This window comes from Bos grunniens, chromosome X (genome assembly GCF_055505025.1).
Source record: "Bos grunniens cultivar Pamir isolate PY7600 chromosome X, Bosgru_T2T1.0, whole genome shotgun sequence".
Lineage (NCBI taxonomy): Eukaryota > Metazoa > Chordata > Mammalia > Artiodactyla > Bovidae > Bos > Bos grunniens.
Window position 1 is genome coordinate 39,625,719 of NC_141194.1, and position 22,393 is coordinate 39,648,111.

The 22,393-nt window shown below is 38.6% G+C and overlaps 1 protein-coding gene and 1 pseudogene across 5 annotated transcripts in view; both read right to left on the bottom strand.

The window, feature by feature from the left end:
* Positions 1 to 22,393, bottom strand: part of MED14 (mediator complex subunit 14) — a 315,823-nt gene that overhangs the window by 100,810 nt on the left and 192,620 nt on the right. The gene's annotated exons all lie outside the window — the stretch shown is intronic.
* Positions 12,428 to 13,077, bottom strand: LOC147340191 (large ribosomal subunit protein uL22 pseudogene; annotated as a pseudogene). The gene has a single exon (XR_015158656.1). The product of XR_015158656.1 is annotated as a large ribosomal subunit protein uL22 pseudogene (transcript).

The window sequence follows — 22,393 nt, forward strand, 5'->3', positions numbered from 1 at the left end:
ACAGTTTATACGTGTTATCAATGGAGAGAGAATAAAACTGTATATCTAATATTATCTGTATCTAAGAAATAATTTATTTTATTTAAGCCTGTTCAAAATTGATCTAACCTTGAAAAAGAGATTAAGGTAAAAGATTCCTGGATATCAACCAGTGTCCCCAGTTTTTTAGGGCAGGGAGTAGGGGAAGAAGATAAATGACACAAGAAAGGAAAGAGATCACAAAGGAAATGCAAAGAGAAGAAAAAAGAACACGTACCCAAGAACAGAAACAAACGAAATCCTGGCTTCTCTATGATCTACAGTCTGGAGAAGACGGATGAGTCCACATTCACAACTCTTATAAATACATTGTATGGGGATCTGGAGCTTCCCTGGTAGCTCAGCCGGTAAAGAATCTGCCTGCAATGCAGGAAATCCTGGTTCAATTTCTGGGTGGGGAAGATCCCCTGGAGAAGGGATAGGCTACCCACTCCAGTATTCTTGGGCTTCCCTGGTGGCTCAGCTGGTAAAGAATCTGCATGCAATGTGAAGACCTGGGTTTGATCCCTGGGTTGGGAAGATCCCCTGGAGGAAGAAATGGCAACCTACTTCAGTATTCTTGCCTGGAGAGTCCCCACGGACAGAGGAACCTGGTGGGCTACAGTCCATGGAGTCGCAAAGAATCAGACACGACTGAGCAACTAAGCACAGCACACAGCACATGGGGGCCTGACAGACAATATTACTTTTCATTTTGCTGTTGTTCAGTTGCTACACTGTGTCTGACACTTTCCAGCCCCATGGACTGCAGCACACCAGGCCTCCCTGTCCCTCACTATATCCCGGAGTTTGCCCAAGTTCATGTACATTGAGTTGGTGATGCTATCCAACCAATATAATCTTTCATTATTTAGAGTTATAACTATTGATAGAGTCAAAATGTTGTGATTGAAGGATTTGGAAGGAATAGCTTGTAGAAAATATTTGCCCAGTGACTAGCATTATAGTTCTTAATGCATAAATCATCAGCCAATAGTTCCCTGGTGAAACACATTTAATTACAGTAGGCAACATATTTATTGAGCCCCTACAATGTGCCAGGGATGGTTCTAAACACTGAGACTAGGCAGAAAACAAAACAGATAAAAATTCATACCTTCATAACATTATATTCTGGTGGGGAAAAACAAATAAAAACAAGACAAATAAGTAAAGTGAGAGATATAAAGATACACAATAGGTACAAAAGGCCTTCTCTGGTGGCTCAGACAGTAAAGAACCTGCCTGCAATGCAGAAGACCCTGGTTTGATCCTTGGGTCGGGAAGATCCCCTGGAGGTGGAAATGGCTACCCACTCCAGGATTCTTGCCTGGAGAATCCCGTGGACAGAGGAGTGTGGTGGGCTACAGTCCATGGGGTCGCAAAGAGTCAGACAATGACTGTGTGACTAACACTTTCACACTTGCTTTAACACTTAACATAGGACATGACTGAGCGACTAATACACACATACACACACATAGATACAAAAAGAGCTTATATCAATGCTAAAGGGAAAATAAAAATGAAGTCGGGAAGGGGGATAAAATGCCTTGGGCAGGGATGAAGATACGGAGATGAATAAAAAGGTGACATTAAATAATATCTGAAGGAAGTAAGGGAACCCGGTGAAAAAGAATTCCAGGCAGAAGGGAAGAGCAAATGCCAAGATGTTGAGACAGGAGCCTGTTGATACATTGGATGAATTACAAGAGGGCCAGTGTAGCTTGAGCAAAATGAGGGGAGGAAAGAGAAATAAGAGATGAGTCACCTCTTAGAGTTATAGTTTTTCCCTTGTGATGAGAACTTTTAAGATCTACTCTCTTAGCAACTTTCAAATATATGATACAGTATCGTGAGCTATAGCCACCAAGTTGTACATTAAATCCCCAGAGACTGTTTATCATATCACTGGAAGTCTGTACCTTTTTACCACCGTCACCCAATTCCTCCACCCCCAAGCTCCTGCCTCTAGCAACCACATATCTGATCTGCGTTTCTGTGTGTGTGGTTTCTTAGATCCCATCTATAAGTGAGATCGTGTAGTACATGGTATATAATATACATAGAACTGACTTCCGTGGTCTGACCACATGAATAAATGATGGATATTAGCTAAACACATCATGGTGATCATTTTGTGATATACACCTTAAACGTATACAATGTTTTAGGTTGATTGAAGGCAGAAGGAGAAGAGGGTGTCAGAGGATGAGATAGATGGCATCACCGATTCAATGGATGTGAACTTGGAGATAGTGAAGGACAGAGAGGCCTGGCGTGCTGCAGTCCATGGGGTTGCAAAGAGTCAGACACAGCTTGGCAACTGAACAACAACCACAACAGTAGGTTAATTATATTTCAATAAACATGGAAAAAAATAATGGCAGCACCAAGTGTGGGTGAGGATATGGAGAAACTGGATCTCTCATACATTGCTGGTGGAATGTAAAATGGTACAGCTACTCTGGAAAATAGTCTTGCAGTTTCTTTAAAGACGTACACTTCTAATATGCCCCAGTGATCACACTTTTAGGTATTTATTCCAGAGAAACAAAAACTTAGGTCCACACCAAAGCCTGTATATGATTGTTCACAGCAGTTTTATTTGTAACAGGCTAAAATTGGAAACAGCCCAGATGTCTTTCACACATGATGTGAAGCAACTGTGGTACATCTGTGCCCTGGAGTGAAAGTGAAAGCGTTAGTTGCTCAGTTGTGTCTGACTCTTTGCGACCCCATGGACTATAGCCCGCCAGGCTCCTCTGTCCATGGAATTCTCCAGGCAAGATACTGGAATGGATGCCCATTGGCATTCCAGATGCCAATGCCCTTCTCCAGGGGATCTTCCCAATACAGAAATCAAACGCACATCTCCTGCAGCTGCAGGCAGATTCTTTACCATCTGAGCCACCAGGGAAGCTGCCATGGAGTACTGCTAAGTCACTTCAGTTGTGTCCAACTCTGTGCAACCCCATAGACGGCAGCCCACCAGGCTTCCCCGTCCCTAGGATTCTCCAGGCAAGAACACTGGAGTGGGTTGTCATTTCCTTCTCCAATGCAGGAAAGTGAAAAGTGAAAGTGAAGTCACTCAGTCGTATCGGACTCTTAGCGACCCCATGGACTGCAGCCTACCAGGCTCCTCCATCCATGGGATTTTCCAGGCAAGAGTACTGGAGTGGGGTGCCATTGCCTTCTCTGGCCATGGAGTACTACTCAGCAATAAAAAGAAGTGACTACTTACTATATACAAAATAGATAACTAATAAGGACCTACTGTATAACACAGGGAACTCTACTCAATACTCTGTAATGATCTATATGGGAAAAGAATCTAAAAAAGAGTGGACATATGTGTATGTATAACTGAGTCACTTTGCTGTACAGCAGAAACACAACACTGCAAATCAACTATACTCCAATAAAAAATTTTTTCAAAAAATAGGAAATGTGATGAAAAGAAAAGGTGAGTACCAATACATGCAACAGCTTGGGTGAATCCTAAGGGCATTATATTGAGTGAATGTAAGCCAATTTCAAAAGCTCACATACTTTGTGATTTTATTCATATGAAGTTCTCTAGTGACTAAAGTATAAATATGGAGGACAAATTAGTGGTTCGGGGATTTGAGTTGGTGGGGTGACTATAAAGGGTTAGCAAAAGGGTGTTCTTTCCAGTGATGGAAAGTTTCTGTATCTTGATTGCTGTGGTGGTTACACAAATCTACACATGTGAAAAAGTGACCCAGAACTACACACACATTGTAGCAACGTCAGTTTACTGGTTTTGATATGGTTCCACAGTCAGGGAAGATGTAACTATTGTGAGAACATGAGTGAAGGGTAGCTGGGATCTCTCTACACTATCACTGCAATTTCCTGTGAATCTATAATTACTTCAAAGGAAAAAGTTGAAAAATGTAATTTAAAAAATCAACGAAAATAAAACTTTATTGAAAGACATTGAAGACCTAGAGAGAGAGAGGTCAGAGAGCTCACTGAGGGCAGCTCATGCCCCACCCATTGTGAGGTCTTAGAACTTGACTCTGAGTGAGCTGAAGAGGTACTGGAAGTTTCAGAGGTGTCATATCATCAGACTTATGCTTTACCAGGACCCCTCTGACTACTGTGATGAGAACAGAATGAAGCAAGAGAGGGTGTCCTTTTAAGATTAGAGAAATAACAGCTTCTTTGCAAGGGGCACTGACAGGACAGTCGAGTAGAGAGGTGGGGAAATTGATGACGCAAAACAGAGAGGAATTTTAACTTATCAGCAACTCAGCAAAAATAGCTAACTAGTCACCTTAAGCAAACAAAATATATCTAACATACAATGCAATTTACTGATTTATTATCCTTATTGTCTGTGGTCTAACCTCCACCCACTGTAATGTAAGCTGTACAGGGACTTCTGTTTGTTTGCCTGTATATGCCAAGCATGTAATAGCGGCTCCATACAGTTTTTGCAGCATGAACATACTCTTACAGCTATAGAGTAAAAGGTTCTATTGCATAAATACAAGAACTTGCTTTGGAGTGTAGGGCAGTGCTTGGGATGATGGGAAGAAATGAAAGAAACAGAATTACCAAGCCAGCCATTGGTATGATGCCATCCTGTAGGGACACAGAAAGACATTGCCCTCTTATGCTTCATGTTTAGTTTTGAAATCCTTTTGTATCCAGAGTGAAATGTAGGGAAAGATTTTCATTCTCTATCACATGACTACCCAAAGTACACACTTGATAAATACAGTTTGAAGTACTAGGCTCCTTTTCAAGGGGCTCACTAGGCCAGCGATTCTGGTATTAGGCCATATAATTCCTGAAACAACCCCAATCCTGAGGTACACACACCGACCACTGTGAGAATCACTCTGAAAGATTAAATATTTTTATTTTCTTAAAGACTATTTTTAGGGAAGCATTAAAAATGGATTCATTTGGCCAGACCACAGAAGTCAGTTCTCCCAATTTTCTTTATACAATATGCTGAGTATTCTCTCTGACAGTAACCAAGGCCAGTGGAAAAAGGGCTTCTACTGTGGCACACTGACCCTCTTGTCCAGAGCATTCAAGTAAATGTCAGATTCTCTTCTCTAGTTTGGAAAAGTTAAGAAAGAGCATATTCTCTAGAATACAAGTTATGATTTCTGACACTTACAAGGGTACCTTATTCGAAAACAATTCAGCTTGAATTGCTGTTTAAGGGCTGAAGCTCACATACTGCTTTGAGCTGAAGTGTTTATTGCTCAGCTAAGAAACTGGACTTTATTGTAAGTGGTAAATCCATTTCTCTCTCTGTAACAGAGAATAATCAACACGTGCCTTTCCTGTCCTCAAAGAAGCAGTTGTCATCCTCATAACCTAGTAAGTTATAACTGAACTCATTATCTCATTCACACAAGGCTGCCATTTTAATCTGTGGGAATTACTACAGTAAACACTTCTCTAAGTAGAATAGATGGAAGTTATATCTTTTTAAAGATTTTTTGATCTCCATATTTTAGGGGAAAGTCAGTCTTGGATCTCTTGTGACAGAGATGAACTGAAATGATAGGTTATTGAGTTTTTGCAAATCAACATACAAGATTGCTGACATTTTTGTGTGCATACACTTCTATGAATTCTAACACATCTATAGATCTGTGTAACCACCACCACTTAGGATACAGAACAACTACATCACACACCCCACCTGACTCCCTTTTGCTATCTTGTAGCAGGAGTTGTCAAACCACATCCGAGTCAAATCTGGCCTGTGGCCTATTTCTAGGGCCAGAACTTAAGAATGCTTGTTACATTTTTAAAGCATCACAAAAAGAACAAAAGTAACAAACAAAAATAAAGAACATGGAACAGAGGCCATATGTGACCTACAAAACCTAAAATTTACTATCTGTCCCTCTGCAGAAAACATTCTGTAGTCATGCTCTTGCCCTGCCGCTAACCCTTGGAAGCCACTAATCTGCTCTTCGTCATTACTGTATTGTCTTTGAAAGATGTCATACAAATGGAATCACACAGTATGTAGCCTTTGGAGACTTTGGAGCACTATGCCGTTGAGATTCATCCATGTTGTTGCATTTGTCAGTAGTTCTTTCCTTTATATTGCTGCGTGCATGCGTGCTAAGTCGCTTCAGTTGTGTCTGACTCTTTGCGGCCATGTGGACTGGAGCCCACCAGGCTCCTCTGCCTATGGGATTTTCCAGGCAAGAATACTCAAGTGGGTTTCCATGCCCTCCTTCAGGGGATATTCCCAACCAGGGATTGAATTCACATCTCTTACATCTCCTGCATTGGCAGGAGGGTTGTTTAACACTAGGGCCACCTGGGAGGCTCTGAGTAGAATTCTATTGTAAGGATATAACACCAGCTATTTATTCATTCACTCGTTGAGGGACATTTGGATTGTTTCCAGTTTGGGGCATTGATGAATAGACCTGCTGTGAATATTCATGTATATATTTTTCAGTGAAAATAAGTTTTCATTTCTCTAGGGAAATACCTAGGAGTGGGATTGTTGGGTCATATGGTAAGCATATGTTTAACTGTATTAAAAAAAAAAAAAAAACACTGCCAAACTGTTTTCCAGAGGGGCTGTACCATTTTGCATTCCAATGAGTAAAATATGACACCTCCAGTTGCTCTGCATCCTTTTTAGCACTTGGCATTGTCAGTATTTTTTTATTGTAGCCATTCTAATAGGTATATAGTGGTATTTACTTGTGGTTTTAATTTGCATTTCGCCAATGGTTAATGATGTTGAATATCTTTATGTGCGTATTTGCCATCCATATATCCTGTTTGGTATAGTGTTTGTTCAAGCCTTTTGCCATTAAAAAAAAAATTTTTTTTATTATGAAATAGCTAAATTCATGGGATATTGCAGGTAGTACGGACAGGTCCCATGTAACCTTCACCCAGTTTTCCCAAATGGTTACATCTTACATAACTATAGCGTAATATCAAAACCAGGAATTGACATTGGTTGATGTGTGTATATCATTTGATGCCGTATTGTCATCAGTATGGTAGATTGATGTAGATTTGTATACTCACCACTGCAAGGAAGATGCACAGCTGCTCCATCACCACAAGTATCTCCCTTGAGCTACCCCTTTATAGCCAGCCATGCACCTCCCCTCAAACATCCGTAAGCCCTGGCAACTGGTCATTTGTTTTCTATCTCTATACTTTTATCACATTGCAAATGCCATATAAATGGAATCATATTGTATGTAACAGTTTGAAATTGCCTTTTTTTTAAAAGTGATACTCTCAGTTCAGTTCAGTCGCTCAGTCGTGTCCGACTCCTTGCGACCCCATGAATCACAGCACGCCAGGCCTCCCTGTCCATCACCAACTCCCAGAGTTCACTCAGACTCACGTCCATCGAGTCAGTGATGCCATCCAGCCATCTCATCCTCTATCATCCCCTTCTCCTCCTGCCCTCAATCCCTCCCAGCATCAGAGTCTTTTCCAATGAGTCAACTCTTCGCATGAGGTGGCCAAAGTACTGGAGTTTCAGCTTTAGCATCATTCCTTCCAATGAACACCCAGGACTGCTCTCCTTCAGAATGGACTGGTTGGATCTCCTTGCAGTCCAAGGGACTCTCAAGAGTCTTCTCCAACACCACAGTTCAAAAGCATCAATTCTTCAGTGCTCAGCTTTCTTCACAGTCCAACTCTCACATCCATACATGACCACTGGAAAAACCATAGCCTTGACTAGCTGGACCTTTGTTGGCAAAGTAATGTCTCTGCTTTTGAATATGCTATCTAGGTTGATCATAACTTTCCTTCCAAGGAGTAAGCGTCTTTTAATTTCATGGCTGCAGTCACCATCTGCAGTGATTTTGGAGCCCCAAAAAATAAAGTCTGACAGTTTCCATTGTTTCCCCATCTATAAGATCTATCCAAATTATTGCCTGTATCAAGAGTTCATTGCTTTTCATTGCAGGGTCATTATTCCATGGGCTTCCCAGGAGGCTCAGTGATAAAGAATCTGCCTGCCAAGCAGGAGATGCGGGTTCAATCCCTGGGTCGGGAAGATAACCTGGAGAAGGAAGTGCCAACCCACTCCAGTACTCTTGCCTGGGAAATCGCATAGACAGAGGAGCCTGATGGGCTACAGCCCACAGGGTCACAAAGAGTTGGACACGACTTGGCAAGTAACTAACCAACAACCAACCAATTATTCCATGGTGTAGATGTATCATGGTATGTTTAGTCATTCGATTATTGAGGAACATTTTGGTTATTTTGAGCTTCTGACTACTGCAGATAATGCTGCTCCAATCATTTGTGTACAAGTTTGTGTGGACACAAATTTCCAAATCTCTGGGATAAATACCCAGGAGTATGATTGCTGGGTTGTACTTCAAGTTTTGCCCATTAAAAAAAAATTGGACTCTTTGTTTTCTTATTGTGTAGTTTTCAGCATTCTTTATTCATAATGGATACAAGTCCTTTACTTTTTAATGGATCATATTTTCAGTGTCACGCCTAAGGAATCTTTGCCTAACCACCAATAATAACGATTTTCTCCTACTTTTCATTCTAAAAGGTTCATCACTTTAGGTTAGGTTTTACTTTTAGATGTGGGATCCATTTTGAATTAATTTGGGGATAAGGTGTAAGACTTCGATCAGGTTCACTTTCTTTGCATGTGGATGTTCAATTGTTTTAATACCATTTGTTGAATAATCTGTTCTTTCTCCACTGAATTGCCCAATGTGGTATATCATACAATGCAATGTTGGTGGTGGTTTAGTCGCTAAGTCATGTCCGACTCTTGCAATCCCGTGACTGTAGCCTGCCAGGCGAGAATACTGGAGTGGGTTGCCATTTCCCTTTCCAGAGGATCTTCCCAACCCAGGAATTGAACCCAGGTCTCCTGCATTGCAGCAGATTCTCTACTGACTGAGCTATGAGGGAACCCTTCTATGCAATGTTATTTGGCAATTAAAAAAGAAGTGAAGTACTGATACAAGTTACAATAGGAATGAACCTTAAAAACATTAAACTAAGTGAGAGAAGTCAGTCACAGAAGACAACATATTGTATTCATTCTATTTATGTGAAATGTTTAGAATAGGCAAATCCATAGAGATAGAAAGTAGTAGATTGGTGGTCACCTAGGGCTGGTGGGTTTGGGAGGAAATGAGGAGTGACTGATAATAGATACAGGGCTTCTTTTTGACGGGATAAAGTTCTACAAGTGATTGTGGCAGTAGTTGCAGAACTTTGTTAAACATTGTACACTTTAAATGAACTGTATGGTATGTGAATAATATTTAAACAAAGCTGTTATAAAAATTTTTTTGAAGAAATAAGAATGTTTGTGAAATCACTTAATGACAGAGCATAGCAACAAGCAAAATTGAGGATAACTGAGCAAAAAGTAAGTGGTTCCAGTCAATTTTAGAGCAGGGCAATAGTTAAGGGTTGCTCAGAAAGCTATAAAGTGTTCAGTAAGTTCTGAACATAAATTTCTTTAAAGGGACTCAAGTCTGTCATTGAGTGCTGGTAGGAGTGTAAATTGACATAACCTTTATGGGAAGCAACTTGTTGATGTATGTCAAGAGTTTTCTTTTAAACCTGAAGAATCTTTTGCCTAGCAATTCCACTTTGAGAAAATCTAAGAAAATAAAATACATTAAAAGATTTATGTGGGGGGTGGGGGGTAGGAAAGGGATGGATTGGGAAATTGGGATTAGCAGATGCAAACCATTATACATAGAATGGATTAAAAAACAAGGTCCTACTACATAGCACAGTATGCTGCTGCTGCTGCTGCTAAGTCGCTTCAGTTGTGTCCGACTCTGTGTGACCCCATAGACAGCAGCCCACCAGGCTCCCCCGTCCCTGGGATTCTCCAGGCAAGAACACTGGAGTGGGTTGCCATTTCCTTCTCCAATTCGTGAAAGTGAAAAGTGAAAGTGAAGTCGCTCAGTCGTGTCCGACTCTTCGCAACCCCATGGACTGCAGCCTACCAGGCTCCTCCATCCATGGGATTTTCCAGGCAAGAGTACTGGAGTGGGGTGCCATTGCCTTCTCCGATAGCACAGTATAGTACTGACTATATAGTATTGACTATAGTCAATATCCTGTGATAAACCATAATAGAAAAGAATATAAAAAAGAATATATATATAAATATACATGCATAATAACTGAGTCACTTTGCTTTACAGCAATAATTAACATGACACTGTAATTCAAGTATACTTCAATTAAAAACAAAACAAAAACTCTGAATGGTAGAAGAAAAATGTGTTGGAAGAAGGTACAGATGGAATGATATGGATGTTTAGAGAAGAACCATTTCAATGAAATATATACACTAAATTTTAAAAAAGATTTATTAACACAGATAATACTAGAAGTTTAGAGATAAACAGAATGTGGGGAAGTATTATATACAACCATGCAATGAATATGGAGCAGTCATTGAAAAATCCTTTTTCTAACACCTTTATGGAGATGTAATTGATAGATGAGAAACTGCATATATGTAAAGTATACAACTTGATAACTTTTGAGGTATATGTATCTATTAAAATATCACCTTAATAGGATAATGAACATGTTCATCACCCCCAAAAGTTTCCTCATCCCCCTCTTGCTCCACACCAACCACCACCACCCACCAGGCAACCACTGATCTGTTTTCTGACCCTATAGATTAGCTTGCATTTTATAGAATTATATACAGGTGAAATTATACTACTGTGTACTTTTTTTGGCTTGGACCATTTCATTTAGAATAATTATTTTCATGATTCATCTGTGTCGTTGTGTGTTGCTGTGCTTAGTCACTCAGTCATGTCTGACTCTTTGCAACCCCATGCACCGTAGCCCACCAGGTTCCTCTGTCCATGGAATTTTCCAGGCAAGCACGCTGGAGCGGGTTGCCATTTCCTACTCCAGGGGATCTTCTCAACCCAGTTCTCCCTCATTGCAGGTAGATTCTTTACCCTCTGAGCCATTGTATCAATAGTTTATTCCTTTTGAATGGTGAGTAGTGATCCACTGTATGGATATACTACTTATTCATTCACCTATTGATGGCTAATTGGGTGGTTGTTTCAGTCCTTGGCTATTAAATAAAGCTGCTATGAAAATTCACATACAAGTCTTTGTGTTGACACATGCTTTCATTTCTCTTGGATAAACACCTAGAAGTGAAATATTAATATTAATATATATAGTAGATGTATATGCAACCTATTGAGCAACTTCTAAATTGCTTTCCAAAGTGGTTATACATTTTATATTTCCCAACAGCAGTGTACACAAATTACAGTTCTTTCACATCCATATCAACTCTTGGCACAGTCAGTCAATTTTAGCCATTTTAAAAGGTGTGAGATAGTATTTCCTTGTGGTTTTAAATTCTAATTCCCAAATAACTAGTAATTTTGAATATTTTTTCATGTGCTTATTTGCTATTAATATATCTTCTTTGGTGAAATATCTGTATAGCTTGCTCACTTTTATTTATTGGGTTGTTTGTTTTCTTATTATTGAGCTTTGAGTGTTCTTTATATAATCTCAATACAAGCCCTTTATCACATACATGACTTACAAATATTTTCTCCTAATATGTTGCTCATCTCTTCATTCTCTTAACAGTCTCTTTTGAAAACGAAAAGCTGTATATTGTAATGAAATTCAATTTATCATTTTTTTTCATGGATCGAGCTTTTGGTGCTGTATCAAGGAAATTTTTGTGTAAATCAAGACCATAGTTTTCTATTTTCTTCTAGATGTTATATAATTTTTACATTGAGTTCATTGATCTCTTTTGAATCCCTTTTTGTTGTCAGGTATGGATTCAGATACATTTTTATTTTGCATTATGGATAGCCAGTTGTTCCAGCACAGTTATTTTTTTAAATTATCCTTTCTTCACTGAATTGTTTTTGTACCTTTGTCATATGTGTCCATATGTGTGCAGGTTTATCTACTCCATTCCACTGATCTAATCACCTAGCTTGATGTCAATCCCATGGCATCTGGATTACTATAGCTTTATAATAAGATTCTGAAATCAATTAGCTTTAATCTAATTTTGTTCCTCTTTGTTGAAGTTATTTGGCTATTCTAGGTCCTTTGTATTTCTATGTGAAATGTAGGACCATCTTGTCAGTTTCGACCAAAAAGCCTGCTGAAATTTTGACTGGGATTGCATTTAGCCTATAGATCAATTTGGGGAGAACTGATATAATAGTATTAATCCTTATGACACATGAATACAGTATATCTCTTCATTTATTTAGGTCTTAATTTCAGCAATGCTTTGTAGTTTGTAGCATACTGATTTCCCACAGTTTTGTTAAATTTACTGCTAAGTTTTTACTATTTTTTGATGCTAAATAGTATTTAAAATTTTAATTTCTGATTGTTTTTTTTTTTTTTTTTACTTTTATTTGCATTTATTTTTTGCGGCATTTATTCCCGGGCCATAAGTTTTTGTTTCTTCAGTTTCTTCTGGGATATCTTTTTCTTCTGTGCAGCCTCCTCTTCTGGTTTAGGAACAATCTGTTCTTTTTCAGTAAGGATCATCTCAATGTGGCAGGGAGAGCTCATATAGGGGTTGATCCGACCATGAGCTCTGTAAGTCCCGCGCCACATCTTGGGGGCTTTGTTCACTTGGATGTGCTCAATGACCAGAGAATCTACATCTAACCCCTTAAGTTCAGCATTACTCTCTGCATTTTTGAGCATGTGTAGTAAAAATTCAGCACTCTTTTTGCGCCACCGACCCTGCGTCCAGCCCCACTGTTTGGCCTGTGCACACCTACCAGCTCCACCGTTGTAACGACGGAATGGCACACATTGCTTCTTTAAAGTGACATCCTTCAGATACTTGGTGGATTTTCGGATATGCATACCCTTTATGGCCTGGGCAGTTTCACGAGTGTTCTTAAGTGAACACGAAGATTTGCACCTCTTGATTTGCATGATTTTGTGGGGTTTTCTGGGTCAAGTGAATAGCGCACCATTTTTAGGGGTCACCTCAGGCCGCTGACCGGAAAAGCTAATTTCTGATTGTTAATGCTCCATAAAATACAATTGATTTTTGTATGTTGATCCAAACTTCCATTCCTGGGATAAACCCCACTTGGTCATGGATATTGTTGGATTCAATTTGCTAAAATTTTGTTTAGACCTTTTGTATCTCTGCTCATGAGGGATATTGATCTTTAATTTTTCCTTTTTGTAAAAGCTTTTATTAGGTTTTGCTATCAAGATAATGCCAGACTTATAGAATGAGCTGGGAAGTATTTTTTTCTTCAGTTTTTTTGTAAGAGTTGCAAAGAATTGGTATTATTTCTTCCTTAAATGTTTCATAGAATTCACCAGTGACAACATCTAGGCCTAGTGTCTTCTTTGTAGAATCATTTTTAACTGAAAATTCTATTTATTTAATATAGTACTTTTAAAGTTTTTGTTTTTTCCTGCGTGAACTCAAGAAAATCAATTTTGTTGCTCTCAAAGTAGCAGCTTAGGGTTTCATTTATTTTCTCTATCATTTTTCTGTTGTCTATTTCATTGATTTCATCTCTAATATTTATTTCCCTTTTTCTGGTTAGTTTGGGTTTAATTTGCTCTTCTTTTTCTAGTTTCTTAAGGTAATAGAAGTTAATGAATTGATTGAGACCTTTCTTATTTTCCCATATAAGTATTTAATGCTATAAAATTTCCCCTAGGTACTGCTTTAGCAGCATTCTGCAATTTTGATACACTGTGTTTCATTTTCAGTTCATTAAAAATGCCTTCTAATTTTCCTCTTGATTTCTTCCTTTACCCATGGGCTATTTAGATGTGTGTTGTTTAGCTTTCAAACGCTTACAGATTTTTCAGATATTTTTGTTGTTGATTTTAATGTAAATCTCACTGTGCTTAGAGAAGATATTCTATATGATTAGATCCTTTTAAACTCACTGAGACTAATTTCATAGCACCTAATGTGTTCTGTCCTGGTAAATGCTCCATATGCAATTGAGAAAAATATATATTCTACTGTTGTTAGATGGGATGTTCTATAAACATCACCTAGGTCAAATTATTTGATTGTGTTGTTCAAGTCTTCTATAGCTTTACAGCTCTTCTTTCTGCTTGCTCTATCAATTATTTAGAGGGGCTATTAAAATAAACTGTAACTGTGAAATTTACCTACTCCTCTACTCAGTTCTCTCAGACTTTGCCTCATATATTCTGACAGTCTGTCATAAAGTATATGAATGTTTTAGATATGTTCTTCTGATGAATTGACCCCTTTAAGAGTATGAAATGATCTTCTTTATCCATGGTAGTATTCTCTGCTCTGAAATCTATTTTGTGTGATATTAATCTAGCTGCTCAAGCTTTTTTTGATTCGTGTTAGCATTCACTTTCCATCATTTTACTTTTAATTCACTTGTGTTTTTATATTCAAAGTACATTTTTAAGTTGTACTCTTATGAGAAAATAATTTACAGACTAGAATATGAGTATTACAATTCCTTTTGCCTGTATTACAATTCCTTTTGCCTATAGCCTTACAGTTTCTAAAGCATCATTTTCCAAAAGTACATCAGTTTCTTTTTTAAATTTGCACACATTAGAGCTCACTCTTAGAAATATACAGTTCTATGGATTCCCTATAGTTCAAATGCAGAGTAATGTATCTATCATCCCAGTACCATACAGAACAATCCATTCACCCCTAAAATTCCTCAGTGCATCCTCAACAACTCAAGTCTTGCCAGCCTTCAGTTCAGTTCAGTTGCTCAGTCGTGTCCGACTCTTTGCAACCGCATGGAGTGCAGCACTAGGTTCCCAGCCCTAGGCAACCACTAATTTGTCTTTTGTTCCTATAGTTTTGCCTTTCTTACAGTGTAATATGAATGGAATTATAGAGTATCTGTAATATGAAGCCTTTTTGTCTGTCTGCTTTCACTTAGTAAAATGCACTTAAAATTCATCCATATTGATGAATGAATCAATAGCTCATTCCTTTTCATTGCTGAATAATATTCCATTGCATGGACGGACTGTAGTTTGTTTATCCATTCCCCTGATGAAAGACATCTTCATTGACTTCAGTTATTAGCCATTATGAATAAAGTTACTATAAACCTTTGTGTATAGTATCTTGTGTGGATACAATTTTTCAAATCACTTTACATGTTCAGTTCAGTTCAGTTGCTCAGTCATGTCTGACTCTTTGCGACCCCATGAACTGTATCACACCAGGCCTCCCTGTCCATCATCAACTCCCGAAGTGCACCCAAACCCATGTCCATTGAGTCGGTGATACCATCCAACCATCTCATCCTCTGTCATCCCCTTCTCCTCCTGCCCTCAATCTTTCCCAGAATCAGGGTCTTTTCAAATGAGTCAGCTCTTCGCATCAGGTGGCCAAAGTACTGAAGTATGTTTATGGGGCTAAAAAATAAGCAAATCAGTATGTCTAGATTTCTCACTGTCAGAGAGGAAAGTTACAGACAAACAAGAAAGGAAAGCACGAATGAGTTATGTGATACTGGATTAGAGTCAGAGACGTAAATATGAACTGATATATATGTGTGCATGCTCAATCGCTCAGTTGTGTCCAATACTTTGTGACCCTTTGGACTGTAGCCCACCAGGCTCCTCTGTCTATGGGGTTTTTCACGCAAGAATACTGGAGTGGGTTGTCATTTGCTCCTCCAGGGGATCGTCCTGACTCAGGGCTCAAACCTTCATCTCCTGAATTGCAGGTAGATTTCTTACCCACTTCCCCATCATATATTTATATACATGTATATATAAAGAGAAGTACACATATATGTGTATATATAGAGAGAAATAATTATAGATATATGTGTATATGTGGGTTAGTATACATACATATATTACTTAGCTCTGTTCACTGAGCAGGCCTAGAAGTAATGTTACCCAAAAGCAACAAGCACATCCAGATCTTGGTTTCTTTTTTTATAGTCCAGTTGTCTTTATTTATTTATTTTTTTTATTGAAGGACAATTGCTTTACAGAACTTTGTTGTTTTCTGTCAAACCTCAACATGAATCGGCCATGGGTATATGTATATCCCCTCCCTTTTGAACCTCCCTCCCATCTCCCTCCCCATCCCACCCCTCTAGGTTGATACAGAGCCCCTGTTTGAGTTTCCTGAGCCATACAGCAAACAGACATAGAGAATAGAGAGAACAGACTTATGGACATGGGGAGTGGGGAGGAGAGGATGAGATGTATGGAAAGAGTAACACGGAAACTTACATTACCATATGTAAAATAGATCGCCAACAGGAATTTGCTGTATGGCTCAGATCTTGGTTTCTAAATACTGTGCTATTAAAAGAACCAGGGATCCTTACAGAAATAGCTGATTTATACACACCGAGGAAACCAGAATTGAAAGAGACATGTGTACCCCAATGTTCATCACAGCACTGTTTATAATAGCCAGGACATGGAAGCAACCTAGATGTCCATCAGCAGATGAATGGATAAGAAAGCTGTGGTATATATACACAATGGAGTATTACTCGGCCATTAAAAAGGATACATTTGAATCAGTTCTAATGAGGTGGATGAAACTGGAGCCTATTATACAGAGTGAAGTAAGCCAGAAAGAAAAACACCAATACAGTATCGGAGAAGGCGATGGCACCCCACTCCAGTACTCTTGCCTGGAAAGTCCCATGGACGGAGGAGCCTGGTAGGCTGCAGTCCATGGGGTTACGAAGAGTTCGACACGACTGAGTGACTTCCCTTTCACTTTTCTCTGGAATTTAGAAAGATGGTAACGACAACCCTGTATGCAAGACAGCAAAAGAGACACAGATGTACAGAACAGTCTTTTGGACTCTGTGAGAGTGGGGGCGGCGGATGATTTGGGAGAATGGCATTAAAACATGTATAATATCATATAAGAAACGAATCGCCAGTCCAGGTTCGATGCAGGATACAGGAAGCCTGGGGCTGGTGCACTGGGATGACCCAGAGGGATAGTATGGGGAGGGAGGTGGGAGGGGGGTCAGGATGGGGAACACATGTACACATGGTGGATGCATGTTGATATATGGCAAAACAAATACGATATTGTAAAGTAAAAAAATAATAATAATAAAAAATTAAAAAAAAAGAAATAGCTGATTTTAGGATCAGGGCAGAGAGCATCTTGTAGTATTAGAAAATAAGGCAGTATTCAAAAAAAACAAAAAGATGAGCACTACGTTGCTTACCTCTGTCTGCAAAAGAGAAAAGTAAACTGCCAATTTATTTTAGCCATTTTTTTATTGAGTGTCTATCACTAGCAGATGTACACAATTCCTAAATGATGCACTCATATCCACACGGTGAGCACCATCTTCTCCCCCACACTCTTCTTCGGATGAGGCCAGTGTGAACGTGATGTGGGATACTGTGGACCACTAAGTTAAGGGTGCGTCTCATTCACTCTTTCTGCCCACCTCCAAACATTCTTCCTGACAAATAGGAAGTGCTCAGTAAAAAATTATTGACCTATTAGAGGCCTGGCTTAGTCTGGATTCATAACTCTCAGACTCCAGTCTCCAATTTGGAAAGGTTTGCCATGTTCTGTAGACATTGCGGTTCCTGCTTGAAAATGGCAAACAAACCTTGCTTCACTTTCAAGGTAGTAGAATCATGAGGATATTTAAAATAGGAAAGGGCCATTGAAAACAGGAGATCAGGACAATTTCCAAAATGGTAAAAGGCAGATGATGATAGAGGTAGAAGAGATTCTGGGTCTATGTTTGTTTCCTAATTCAGCTCTCTGTGGTACACACATTTTGTGTCTCTTACTCATCTTTCTTGCCCTTTGGAGTACAGATGCTCTGCCACTTAAAGTTTTATAAAATTATCATTTAAAATAAAGTGACCTACATAAATAAGTAATTATCATGGATTAATAAATAATAAGCAAAGAAAGGAAGAAGGAAAACACACACCTGCTCATGGGTGACACAGTGAATCAATGGTGGTAATCTGCCAGATCACCAGAACAGGGGAAAACCATGAGGGAAGAGAGAGGAGTGAGATTCAGAATATGCCCAGAAAGTGTTCACATAAATATTAGAGGAAGGAAGTCTTGCAAATCAGATAAATTTTCTCTGACTTTCAAAAATGCATTTTAAAATACCTGAAATTGCTGGTATCTAGCATCTAGACCCTGATGCCGGGAAAGATTGAAGGCAAAAGGAGAAGGGGGCAGCAGAGGATGAGATGGTTAGATAGCATCACTGACTCAATGGACATGAGTCTGAGCAAGCTTTGGGAGATGGTGGGGGACAGAGGAGCCTGGTGTGCTACAGTCCATGCGGTCGCAAAGAGTCAGACATGACTTCACAGCTGAACACCACCACCACCACCAAGCTCTTCTTCCAGACTGCGGGAGCTGTGTTAACCCCATAACAAACCTACAACCAAGGAAAAGAAAATTCTGTCAGACCTAGAGACCATGTCTCTAGGAAAAAGGACAGGAAGTAGTTCAGGCTATAGAATGAACTGCTCAAACAGCTTTTTCTTGGAACACAAGGTCAAGAATTCATAATCCAAACATTATGGGAGTAGTTTGGTTCCTAATTTGAAGACTATGTGGCATATGATAGAATATTCAGAGGCAGCGCGGTGGTCTGCAGGAATAGAGCCAGGAGAAATCACAGATTTTGACTTTCTGTCCTTGCTCTGCTTCTAACTTTGCTCATCACAACTTTGTCTCTTGCATTTTATCCTTGGGTCAGCATATTTTTAAATTTTATTTTTATATGATATTCTTTCCAGCTCTTTTTATTTTGAAAAATTTTAATCCTACAGAAAAGTTGTAAAAATAGTACAATGAATACACATATACCCTCTACTTATATTCACCAGTTGTCAATCTTTTGCCAAATGTGTTTTCTCTCTAAGTATGTTTTTGTGTAAATGCTCACACACACCCAGACACACACTTTTTTTATGAATGATGCAAGAGATTTAAGTATAAGTTTCTGATATCTTGACATTTCACACATATATATTAATACTTCAAGCATATTTTTCTTAAGACATATGAGACACATGACATTCTTCTATGTAACTATAATATGTGTATCACATTCAGGAAACGTAGCACACTTAGGAAGTCTAACACTGATATAGTCTTATTTAATATGTATTCACTACAGCACTGTTTACAATAGTCAAGACATGGATGCAACCTAAATGTCCATCAACAGAGGAATGGATGAAGAAGATGTGGTACATATATCCAACGAAATATTACTCAGCCATAAAAAAGAATGAAATCACGTTATTTGCAGCAACACCGAGGGACCTAGAGATTATCATACTAACTGAAGTAAAGCAGAGAAAGACAAATATCATATGATATCAGTTATATGGGAAATCTTTAAAAATGATACACATGAACTTATTTACAAAATAGAAACAGATTCACAGACTTAGAGGATGAACTCATGGTTGCCAGGGTAAATAATGGGTTAAGGGATAGTTAGGGAGTTTGAGATCGACATGTACACACTGCTATATTTAAAATGGATAACCAACAAGGTCTCACAGTATAGCACAGGGAACTCTGCTCAATGTTATGTGGCAGTCTGCATGGGAGGAGAGTTTGGGGGAGAATGGATATATGTATGTGTATGGCTGAGTCCCTTTGCTGTTCACCTGAAACTATTATAATATTGTTAATTGGCTATACTCCAATAAAATAAAAAAATTTTTTAATGAACTCATTTACACACAGAAATAGACTCACAGACATAGAAAACAAACTTATGGTTGCCAAAGAGGATAGCAGGGGGCAGGGGGCTGGTGAAGAGATAAAGTAGGAGTTTGGGATTAACATATACACACTACTATATATGGGGCTTCCCAGGTGGTGCTAGCGGTAAAGAATTTGCTTGCCAATGCAAGAGGTGCAAGAGAAACGGGTTTGATCCCTGGGTTGGGAAGATCCTCTGGAGTAGGAAATGGCAACCTACTCCAGTGCTCTTGCCTGGAAAATTCCATGGACAGAGGAGCCTGGTGGGCTACAGTCCACAGGGTCGCAAAGAGTCAGACACGACTGAGCACTACTATATATAAAATAGATAAAACAACAAGAACCTACCACATAGCACAGAGAACTATGGTCAATATCTTGCAATAACCTACAATGGAAATAATCTGAAAAAGAATATACATATATATGACTGAATAATTTTGCTGTATACCTGAAACTAGCACAACACTGTGAATTAACTATACTTCAATTTTTTACAAATGGTTGTAAAAAAAGAAAAAAGAGATATCATGGGAAATAGTCATTTCAGATGGACTGTGTAAGGATGAATGAGACAAGAATGCAAAAAAAAAAAGTAAGACTATTTTAAAAGGTAGGTAATAATTCCAATAATGATTTTTATTTGTGTAAGATAATCTAAGTGCATGACACCTAAGAATGTAAAAATTGACACTCAGAGAAATACCAAAAAGCTATACTGAACATGTCCTCATCAGCACAGTAATATATATTTTCCACATATAATCTAGAAAGTGATTTGTATCATTGAACATAGATTTTAAGCCCCAAATTTATATTTATAGTAAAATTTTCTGCCTAAGTTTTTAATCTCATTTGTATTTACAACTATTTTCAGATTTTATTTGATAAGAAGAGGAGAAAAAATGAATGAAGAAAGAAAAAGGAAACACAAAATGTTTTAATTAGAGAAAATAACTGGATTTCTGGTAGTTGAATTTATCATCTGAATGAGTCTTGGCATAAAGCATAGGTTTATAAGGGGATTTCTTTAATTCTCAGGGTTTCTGTGTGACACAAGCTATTAACAGCTATGCAATACTTTCCACTCCCACTGAAAGTGAAAGTCGCTCAGTCGTGTCCAACTCTTTGTGACCCTATGGACTATACAGTCCATGGAATTCTCCAGGCCAGAATACTGGAGTGGGTAGCCTTTCCCTTCTCAGGGAGATCTTTCCAACCCAGGGATCGAACCCAGGTCTCCCACATTGCGGATGGATTCTTTACCAGCTGAGCCACAAGGGAAGCCCAAGAGTACTGGAGTGGGTAGCCTATCCCTTCTTCAGCAGATCTTCCTGACCTAGGAATTGAACCAGGATCTCCTGCATTGCAGGCGGATTCTTTACCAACTGGGGCTTCCCTGGTGGTTCAGAGGGTAAAGCGTCTGCCTGCAATGCGGGAGAACTGGGTTCGATCCCTGGGTCAGGAAGAACCCCTGGAGAAGGAAATGGCAATCCACTCCAGTACTCTTGCCTGGAAAATCCCATGGATAGAAAAGCCTGGTAGGCTACAGTCCATGATCGCAAAGAGTCGGACACGACTGAGCGACTTCACTTTCACTTTCTTTACCAACTGAGCCATCAGGGAAGCCCTAGAACTGAGCAGAGTAGGAGCTTTCATAAATTATTTTAAAATAAATAGTGGTTGTATATATAACCCACATAAAGCTGAGCTATATTATGCTCCAGTCTTAACATAGTGCTCTTTTCAAAGAAATGTCAGTTCAAAATTCAAGAAACAATTTCTAAAGAAATTTCATTTTTTTTCCTGATACAAATGAACTTATTTACAAAACAGAAACAGACAAGACTTAGAGAAGGAACTTATGGTTACCAGGGGGAAGGGTGGGAGGAGTGATTGACATATATACATGGCTATATTTAAAATGAATAACCAACAAGGACCTACTGTATAGCACAGAGAACTCTGCTCAATATTCTATAATAACCTAAATGGGAAAAGAATTTGAAAAACAATAGATACTTGTATATGTGTAACTGAATCACTTTGCAGTACACCTGAAACTAACACAACATTGTTAATCAAAGATAATCCAATATAAAATTTAAAAAAAAATTTTAAGTAACAATTTCTAAAATTTTTTTAGCAATTTAAAATGCTTTTATTGGTGAAGCTCTTAAAAAAAAATCATACAATACATGCAAACTCAAAAACAAAACAAAGCAAAAAAACCCCCAAATCTTAAGAGACAAAAAAAGAATCAGTAATCTATTTTTCAAAGAGAAAGCAGGAGAAGCAAGAACTTTGGTCTCAGACAGACCTGGGCTTGAATTCTGGCTCCAGTACTCACTAATTATATGACTCAGGAAAATGACTTAACATTCCTGAGACCATTTTCTAATCTAATATCTCAGACAACACCTACCCTCTACGGTCACTGTATTAAAGGAGAACAGTATACGTAAAAGAGATAGTATACAATAGGAGCTCAATAAATGATGGCTGATATTCTCTTCCAGCACTGGCATATGTAATTTTCACATTGTTATAATCACCATCTAGCTACATTCTGTTTTCTTCTTCTTATAAAAA